The 10,360-nt window shown below is 43.8% G+C and overlaps 1 long non-coding RNA gene across 1 annotated transcript; it reads right to left on the reverse strand.

Moving 5' to 3' along the window:
- Positions 1 to 251: 251 nt before the first annotated feature.
- On the reverse strand, positions 252 to 9,820 carry LOC131404874 (uncharacterized). Its single transcript, XR_009219862.1, has 3 exons — positions 9,768 to 9,820; positions 8,827 to 8,939; positions 252 to 1,058 (listed from the first exon to the last, which is right to left on the reverse strand). It is a non-coding gene; the product is annotated as an uncharacterized LOC131404874 (long non-coding RNA).
- Positions 9,821 to 10,360: the final 540 nt, after the last annotated feature.

The raw sequence follows: 10,360 nt of genomic DNA on the forward strand, positions 1-10,360 counted from the left end.
ATGCTGTTTATCTACACAGTGCCTCCACCCATGACAACTCCATTAGCATTCTTCCAACTCCTTTCCTTTTGTACCAAGCAGCTAAGGAAACCTGAGCCTAGGAGTCCTAGACTCCTTTGCAGTACATTCTTGGGATTTTTCCATTTCAATGCCCTCAAAGTATGGAAAGAGCATTTGGACAGCTCACAGTCACACTCAGGCCATCTGACAAGGCACGTGTCAGCATGCACCAGGAGCATCTAAGGGTGACTCTGAGGCCCTCCCTGATCTGGAAAGATGTGGTCATGATTCATGTTTCTGCAGCAAATGACAAGAGGAAGAATAGAGTCTGCCACTTATTAACAAGTGTCCCTGCTGTCCTTGTCCTCACACACTGAATTTCCCAGTTTAGAATTATCTCTTAACCCCAGGAGACGCCTGCATTTAGAATTTCCTGGGTAATAAAGAAAAACCTATAATTTTATCACTACCACCCCTGCCACCTCAGTTCACTTTGAGAAATTTTTGAGATTGAAAGAAGCTAAGGAATACACAAGAAGTCTGGAGAATCTTAAAACTTATTGCTCAAAGACAAATGTTTCCCTATCTTGAGTAACAGGTCAAGCAGGCAATTGCTTCAATAATGTGTTCTGAAGACGTTAATCAACAAAAGTTCTGCCTACCTCATACATTTCCCTCTTGCTGACCTGAAATTCTGCCACTAATTTGCTAATGGAAGGGCCCTCCTTGTCCTGTGTTGCAGGGATTAAGGGACATGAGACAATACATCTAAATCCATGTATTCCACAGTTTGCCCAGACTAACCTTCTTCTGAATTTTTCACATATATTCAGGAGGGTAGAGGAGGTTCTGGGTACATAGTGGGGGCCATGGGGAGAAGATGGTAGGGGAACAGTAGGAGTCACAGAGAAAGAAACATTTTTAAACTGTCAAAGACTCCCATCCTAATGCAGTGTTCTGTAAAATCGAGAAAGAAGCAAAGTTTGCAGTGTCTGTCAGCCTCCTCCAGCTCCAAACGATTTCCTTCTCTTGACGAGGGACCTCTTCTCATCCAGCAACTGAGTGGGAGAATAAGGAGTTATAGAAAAAAAGAAAATCAGCAAACAACATCCTCCATAATAGCTTAGTGTAATTTAGGTACATTAATATCTACATAAATAAACTGCACAGTTTATTTATGTACATAGTAATTTTATGCAAGTAATCCCAGATGAGTTGCTTTTGCTATTTCCTGCAAGTGGATCCATGAAGAAATCCTCCTATTATTCCAAACCAGAGGAGTGTCAGACCAATTTAAGAATTACAGTAGGATATGAAATATATGAACAGTGACAAGGTGGTATCTCAGAGGTATCTGTAGGCACAGTGCTTAGTTCACTCTCCAAGTTCTGAGTTGAAGTTACAGAGGGGCCCAATCTACACAGACAGATCCAGGAGACAGAACTCTCTAGAGGATATGTTTATTCATCCACTCATTCCTTCAGCAAATATTAAAGAATCTGTACTATGGGCCATGAATCCCTACTATGGGCTGATCACTGACAGCCCAAATATTAATAAGACTGCTCTCAACAGTCATAAAACAGAAAATTATAATGCAATGTGGTAAACTGTAGTGGTAAAAATGGCAGAGTCTTGTAGTAGAATTAAGAAATGGCATTCAACTTAGAGAATTAGCTAAACAAAGTGGTTTGTGTGTGTGTGTGTGTTGAAAAATAACATGACATGCATAGGGAACAAAAGAAATTGTTAGGCAGATGCCAGGAAATAAACCTGGAGAAGCCAGCAGGGGGCACTCATGAAGAACCTTGTATGCCAGATTAAAGAATGTACACTTCACCCCATACATAAAAACTGGGGAGCCGTGGACACATTCTCTTGATTGAGAATTCAATCAAGGACACATCATAGTCAAACTTAATTATGAAGATACAATCCTCTGCCTGCTGCACAGAGAATTAGTTGAAGGAGGTAAACAATGGAGGTAGGGAGAGCAACTAGGAAGTCGTTGTTGTGGTTAGGAGAGAGATGGTAGGAGTCCAAACTGGGGGAGTGGTGGTGGGGATGAAGCGGCAGGAAGAAAATTGAGAGCTGTGTAGGTGGCAAAATCCCCACATTTGGTGGTAGATTGAATGAGGAGAAGGGAAGAAAGGGAGATTTTCAGGATGGTCCTCAAGTGTCTTACTCAAGCGATTAGTAGATGGTGGAGCCACCAATCTAGCTAGAGAATACAGGAGGGAGGAAGCTTGGTAGGGAAGTTGATGAATTCAGCATAGTCATACTAGGTTTGAGGGGCTTAAGTGGCATCCTGGTGTAGATTTCTAGCAAGTCATTCAACAGAAAGATCTGAAGGTCAAGCAAGAGGTCTGAGATTTGGGAGTTATCAGCAGCAAGGTGATGATTTAAACCATAAAAGTGGATGCACTGATACAGAGAGAATAGGTAGAATGAGAAGAGAGCTGAACCAATGGTGTAACCTTAAGGAACACCAAAATGTAAGGGGCAAGAAGAGAGAGGAGTGTCTATCCACAAGAGATCTAGAGGAAGGGTCATAAAGAAGAATAAGGAGAGTGAGGCTACATGAAAGCCAAAATTGTAAAGAGATTCAATAACCTGCATCAAATGCAACAGAAGTACAGCAAAACATAAGATTTTAAACATCCCATTGGATATGGTGGTTACAAGATCATTGGTAACTTTTACCTGACTATTTTAATGGAATGATGGAGCCAGAAGCCAAGTTGAGCGACGTAAAAAGAAATGGGAAGTGAAGAAGTAGAGACAAAACACAACCCACTCTAAAGAGTTTGCATGAGAAGGGAGGAAGAGAGATTTGTTGAGAGTTAGGAGAAGATATGGATTTAAGTGAAACTTCTAACATCAGTGGCGACTTGGGCAAGTTGATAGACTTAGAGGGGGAGAAGTAGAAGATACAGGGTGGAGGGGGATGAATGATGTGACAAAGTTCCAGAAAAGACAGGAAGCAACAGGATCAAGAGCAGAAGTGAAGGGATTGACCTTGAAATAAGGAGAGAACCTTTCAGGACTGGAAGGATTAGTTTAAGATTTGGAATGCTTTTGGCAGCAAGCAACAGAAAATCCAATCAAAAGAAGCTTGAAGAACAAAAAAGCATTATTATTTTATATATCAAGAAGTCAAAGAATGGGATGATTACAGGCAAGTTTGGTTAATTCTGTGTCTTAACAATGTCATCAAGGACCCAGGTTCATTCCGAATTTCTGCATTGGCACCCTCGACTCATTAGCCACTCTCATCATGGTCAAAAGATCACTATAGTAGCTCCACGCTACGCACAGAACAATATCCAAAGACCAGGAGAAAAGAGCTCTGTCTTGGGCTCCATTTTGACAAGGAGAAAAACTTTCCCAGAAACCCCTCAACTGACCTCCATTCAATGGCCAGAGTTTCGTTACATGGCTAAGCCAAGTACTGACAAAGGAAATGAAGTAGTCAAAACTGGGTTAGACTAACTGTGATTCCATTGGGGCTAGGCAAGGGCCCAGCTCCCCTGAAGAACATGGCCACCAAGTACCTAAATCAAACCAGCACTCTATTATCAAGAAAGAGTGGGTGGGTATGGCTGTTGGGTAGGCAATCAAAAGTGTCTGCCACAGTGGGTATAAATATGGAAAAGTTTATATCCAGGAGTAGAAGATATGCCTAATTTCTTAGATTTTCTTGATTGTCTGCTGAGAATGAAAGAACAAGTGTTGAGTATGAGGCTTGAAAAAATAGATACCATTTGAAAGTCAATGAAGGAAATGAGAAAGAGTTGACTAAAGAGAAAAGATTGAGAGATAGTGCTAAAGGAAGAGTTGCGATGGGAGACCACGAACTTTTCAACATGCCGACCCATGTGTGACTATTTTTCCAGTGTATTCCCCTATTCAGGTGCAAGAGCAAAAGAGGTAGAGAGTAATAGTACCATTGTTTCTAGGTTGGGATTTGATGGATGATATGATAGAAAGATAAAGGATGGAAAGGAATCAAATATGCTTGTGAAAGAGTAGTTCGCATCCCTGTATAACCCATGGAATCTAGGTTGTGTAGAGAGAGTGGAGTCACAAAGATTCAGATAAACTGTGAGAAAATGATGTGATCAAGGGACAGGAAGAGCATACAAGGTCAAAGTATAATGGGAGAGACATTGTGACGACAGGACATTGTGATCAGAGGGTAGGATACTGGAATGCTGCCTGAGCGAGGTTAGTTGAAGAGTAGAGAAATGAAGGACATTGGAGTCTGGAGACTGGGTTGTTGGATTGGCTGTCTAACAAATGTTTAAAAAATCCTAGGATTGTGTCTGAAATAAAAGGTGATAATGACTGACAGTCATTCCAAAATCATCAACAAAGGAAGGGAACTAACCTGAAAATAGGCTGACATCAGTGATCGGAAAGAAAAGAACATGATACAAGTGGGTGGTATGACCTGGAAGAGAAAAGAGCTTCTACCTGAAGGTTGATGAGCATCGGTCTGGAGGTGCAGGTAAGAGGCAAGAGAACAGCAACTTTCTTCCTGGGATGTTGCTGCATGGAATGTAGAAGAATGAGCAGCCTCTCAAGGTGGGGACTGCAGAGGAAGTTGAGACTTTGAGGAGATCCAGGTCTCAGTTTAAAAAAGGAGATTGAGGAGTCTTCTGCAACCTGTTTGGAGATGCAGAGAAGTGTATGTTGACAAAGGAAGGGGGGCCAAATATCACCAACACCCCTAAAGATTCTCAGATCCCTGGTTGGGGTAGATGACAGTCTGAATCAAATTCAGTATGTGTTTCAATAAGTCTAAGAGTCCTCCATCAACTGAGGCGGGATTTCAATGTGACCATGACTTCTATATCCTGTAAAACATTAACAGTATCATTACTAATGCAAGGAAACATTCTTATGCCAGAGTAAATTAAAAATAAATGTGTGAGTTTAGATATGAGACAAAGTGGCTCTCGGCAGGGATTTATACGTTTCTGCTAAGCTGGCTCCTGCTCACTTACACTCTTTGTCTTTCTTGATTTGCATTTCTGGTTTCTTTTCTCATTATGGTCACTATTTACTTGATGGATGATATAAGGCCAGCTGAGGGTGGAGTAAAATTAGCATAGAAACAAGATTTTAAAATAGCTGCAACAGAGCAAGATTTTAGAGCCTGTTAATCACTGGAGACTTGACCTCAAGAGAAAGTGTACTTGGGCAATCCTCAGCCAGTCTTCAGAATGCCCTGCCTTGCCTCAAGTGACCTAGGGTGAGTCACCATTTAACTTGGCTGCAAGCTGCCACCAGGTTTTGCATTTAGTTCTAATATTCTAAAAAAACTTGGTAGCAAATATATAGTACTTGAAGGAAATGTGGAATAGTGTGAAAAGTAAAGACTTTAGACTCTGACAAACCTCAGTCTGAATGCCAGTTGCCATGCCAAGTTTTATTGACCTTTGCAAGTTACCTGAACTTTGAGTAAGAGAAGCACCACTTACGGTAAGTCAGCTATGGGTCAAGATCTTAATATACATAACTAGAATATCCCCAACTCTACCAGCCTCCTGGGGTCAGCCTCCCCCACTGAAATAGTCTGAACCCCAACCTAACATACTAAATTAGAGAAGTCTAATATCTTTTCCAGGATTTCCCAAGTGGGCACATGTGTTCTTCGAACTCCTGCTGTCGGCAAATTTCTTACCTCCTCTCTCCGTCTCCCTCCTGAGAGGTTGTCCTCTCTCCTTTTCTGATGTTGAGTAGATATGGCCCCCTCCTTAGGCCTCCACACAACACCAACACAAAGCTTTTCCTGAAAGTTTGGTGATAATGGAGGCAATTACAGAAAAGGAAGCAGACTGGAGTGGAATATCACACATCACACCAGACAGCATCTCTTGCTGACGCTCCATGCACCTGGGATCTCAACCCCGAGTCAGGAGCTTTCCCTCATCCTCTCTTTCCTCTGAGTTCCATGGCCAGGAAGCAGACATTTTCTGTTACTTTATTATGCAGGGTACTTCCAGGTCCCTTGGTCTCATCTCATCTCCCTGTGCTTTGCCTTCACCAACCACAAAGGGTCCTTTTATGTGAGTGTCTACTCTGGACTCCACCCCAAACAACACAAAGAATCATCAGAAGCTTTGAAATGGCAATTTTTCGTCCATGTACCCCAGATCACATGTCTGGTCAGAGATCCCTCTCCCATAAGTAGCTCTTGTAAGTAGAAGGGAAGGGAATAGAAAAGTTATTCTCCTTCCGTCCTTGCAAACTCCTGGGTCTTGAGGTTCTGGGATTCTATTCTCTTGTTACACATATATCACTTTAAACCCCCACAACAACATTCTAAGACATGTATTAGTATCCCCATTTCACAGATGAGGAAATTCAAGCTTTAAGAGAATTGAAACAACTTGCTCAGTGTCGCAAAGTTAATAGGTAACAGAGTCAAGATTAGAGCTCAGTGTTGGGACTGCTGCTTCCTCTTGGAAGCCAGCTGCCAGGTAAGAAGTCCAACTAGCTTGAGACCACCATGCTGTGAGGGATCCCAGTTAGCCATGTAGAGAGAGAAAAAAGCCTCACAGAGGAGCATCGAGAAACCAGGCATGTGAGTGAAGCCTTCTTGGACCTTCCAGCCCATTTTAGGCACCAGCTGAATGTATGAGTAAGTGACTCCAACCAATGTCACATGGAACAGAACTGTCTGGCCAAACCCTATCTAAATTCCTTACCATTCCTGTTTTTAAACCCACTGGGTTAGAGGCCTTTGGGAGGCTCCACTAAGGGAGGGGAGTCACTCAGAAACCAGATTGCTTTCTCACAGATGAACTACTCCTGAAGAATCTGCCTGAGCAGTGGCAAAGAAGGACATAGCCTTTTTTGGGCCAGAAGGAATGCCCAAAGGTAGAGCAGATTCTGGCTGAGAACTGCCCCAAGCCATGGTTTTGAATTTCAGGAAAGAAATCTAGTTATGTTTCTGTCTTCCCATTTCATTGCTACAGTGTGTGTGGGTGTCTCTATGTGTGTGTCCTCTACATGGACACTGCTAAGAACCTTAGAAGGTAGCCAAGAAATAACCTATAATGGGGAGACTACTGACTTCATGTCAAAGAAAGCCATTTAATTACTTGTGTTCCATCTCCATAAATCTGAGAAATGGGCTCATACATTCATTCATGTACAACACGTTCCTGAAGCATCTACTGTGTGCCAGGCACTGTACTAGGCCCAGTGGATTCCACCATAAAAAGGGCAGACATGGCCCTGCTCTCAAGGAACTTCAACTCTAATGCTAGGAAGACAGGCAAAAAGTAAGGAAACAAATCCATGAAATAAAAGAAATTGGGGGTAACCGTAAGAAGAATGAAGAAAAACGAAGTATGAGCCAGGGATAGAACATGACAGGAGGACGCGGGGTGTGGCGGGGAGCAGTGTCTACTTTTAAAGTCCTCTCTGAAAAAGTGACTTTAGAGGAAAGACTTGAATGAATCAAGGGAGGAAACTATGTGGAGAAATGGAGGAAGAATGTTCCAGGAGGAAGGGAAAGCATGTGTAAAGGCCCTGAGGAAGAAACAGGCTTGAGCTACTCAAGGCAATTGGGTAGTGTGGCTGGAGTGAAGAGGGGATGGGGTGAGACTGGAGAGGCACACAGGGGTCACATGGTGGGGCCTTCATACCACAGTAGGAGTGTGGATTTTATTCTGGCGTGTTATGGGAAGGCATTGGAGGGCTCTGAGTAGTTCACTCTGGCCTGCTGTGTGAAAAATAGACTGTAGAGAGGAACGTGTGGAAGCAGAGAAACTAGTTGGGAGGTTATTGCAAATGTCTAGAAGAGCAATGATCGTGGCCTGCACCTGGGTGGTAAGAAGTGATAAGACACGGAATGTGTTTTGAAGTTGGAGTGCCTCAGTCACACACATGTAATTATTATTCAGATTGAGTTCCTCAGCTCAGAGATTTGGAAGCATTTCCATTTTTAAACTGATGATTGAAAGAGCTAGCTGGGTACTTCATCAACGCCCTGGGAGGCAATGTTTGGCATTCCAAGCGTACCCTCTGAGTGCAGAGAGGCCCAAATCACCAGGACAGCTCTAGGGTGAGGAGATGAGTGGATTTTATTTGGTCCCAAAGGAAAGTTCCATATAACGATGTGTTGGAGCTGCCTCTTGCTTTTCTGCCTAGGCAGACAGATCAGATAACTTTCTAATCAGTCATACAACTATCTGTTGAGTTTGTCTTATTTGCTGTCTTGGAGGAGACCTTAGTTTTGTGATATGTTCCTGGAGAACAATATAATTAAACCTTCTGTAGGCTGACTGATATTCCTGGATATACAGAGCTAGTTTCTGAGAAAGAAGAGGACCAATTTGCATAGGGAACCCAGGATCTTCTGAGAAGGAAGTAACCTAGACTCCTATACCTTTTCCCCTAAGATTTAAAATTAGAGAAACAACAGTAGCCCTGACCACGTTTTGTAGGCTGGAGAAGATTGCAAAGGCCCCAAAGACAACAGGGGCAAAGGGATGTCATGCCGAAGGCCCAGGCTCATCATGGGAGCTTGAGGTTTGTGAGGTTGGACCAGTTCTGGAGTAGCATGTGGCTGAGGCAGAAAGACCCCCACAGTGCAGCCTCCAGGGCCCATGGTGGTACTTTGGGAACAGTGCTTGAGAAGAGAATGTGAACTTGGAGGGCTGTGACTTCGGAGCCCAAGCATGGGGTCCCTCAATGATAGTGACAAGAGTCTAGATCTGTGAGGACTTCACAGTATTGGCAAATAGTTTTCAACAATGGTGGCATGTGGCAGCAGGAAGAACAAGTGGCATGGAACTGATTAAACCCCACCTTGTCACCTCCTGGTGTTTGAAAGCAGCTCTGGCTCCCTTTGGACTGAGTGAGTCCCTGGTGTTCATGGACAATGGAAGAGGGAAGGGCCTCAAGATGAGATCCGGGACATCCTGCAAGTGACAGACAAGGACCCTAGTGATTCACTGAGGAAATAAAAAGCATCCTATATTCAGTAATGGACATATATGTGATACGGTGCATGGTATACCATAGATGTGGTAAGGACATACTGCCTTATAATCATGAAAATTTGGCACTGGCTACATTTACTAGCAGGACAATGGATGCGTCTATTTATCTTTTTACTTGTATTTATTTTCAAAATTTCTACAATGAACATGCATTATTTTTTCAAAAAAGAAAAAAAAAGTAAATCAAATATAAAGTAAAGAATATTTAGTCCACACCCCTCACCCCACCAGGCAAGTGCCCCTGTGGTTGACTCCAGAAACCTTTAACCAATGATGACTTCCGGGGAATTTTGTGGCTCCTGTGATGACTGTAGGTGGTCGTAGGCCGGCGTGTAGCTAGACCCTGCTGTTCCCTCAGCAGGAACCCTGGCCAGCCTGTCTTGTGAACAGAAAGGAGCTTCCCCATCCCAGGACAGGATGGTGGCAGGCCCTTCCCCCACCTCCTGTTCCTGATCAGGGCTCCCTTAACAGTTCAGGTGGCCCCATGAGGTGACCACTCATGGATGTCGGGCGGGGATTTCCCACACAGGTTCTCTGGCCCCACACGTGTCCTCTACAGAGACAGTTTCACTTCAGGCGCCAGGCATCACACCCACAAAGCAACACATAGACCCTCCCTCAGGCAATTTGCATGCCACAGCCTATCCTCCTGGGGTCACTTCATTGTCACAAACATTTATGTCTTGCCTTCACACGGTCAGAGCTCTGAGCTGAAGGCTGAGGGGGATACAAAGACGAAAACCCCACCTCGCTGCCTTCAGTGAACCTCCAGTCCAGAGGAGACGGGAGACAAAGAAGAGCCTTTGACACAGGCAGAACGCACTGTTTTAAAATAGAGACGAGCAGGTAAACTTATGATGGCTTCCTCCCATGCAAACCAAAACTACTTCCGTGTAGTAACAGGTCCCACCTTCAACACTTCTCTCAGATGAGTCCCCTCGCACCCATTCCCACCACCTCTGCAATGGTTCTGCCTCTTCCCGCTCTCACCAAGACTCGCACACCAGCCTCCGAGCACCTTTCAAACCATTCTTCATGTACTGACAGAAGGATTTTTCAAAAATCCATGTTTCCCTCCTCTTCTCTTTAAAAACAGTCAACAGCCCCCCATTACCTCCTGTAGGAAGTCTTAACTCCTTAGCACAGCATTCAGTGCCTTTCCCAATGTAACCTATCTTTCCAGATCGAGCTGTCTCTTTGTTTTTTATTTCCTGCCTTCCAGCCCCCAGCAAACCCTACAGCCATCCACCCTCTCCACCTCTCCTACCCCACACACATCCAGAATACTCTAACAAGACCAGACTTATCAACATTCCTCAAATACAAAGCAGCTTAGAAGA

Source organism: Diceros bicornis, chromosome 4, assembly GCF_020826845.1.
Source record: "Diceros bicornis minor isolate mBicDic1 chromosome 4, mDicBic1.mat.cur, whole genome shotgun sequence".
Lineage (NCBI taxonomy): Eukaryota > Metazoa > Chordata > Mammalia > Perissodactyla > Rhinocerotidae > Diceros > Diceros bicornis.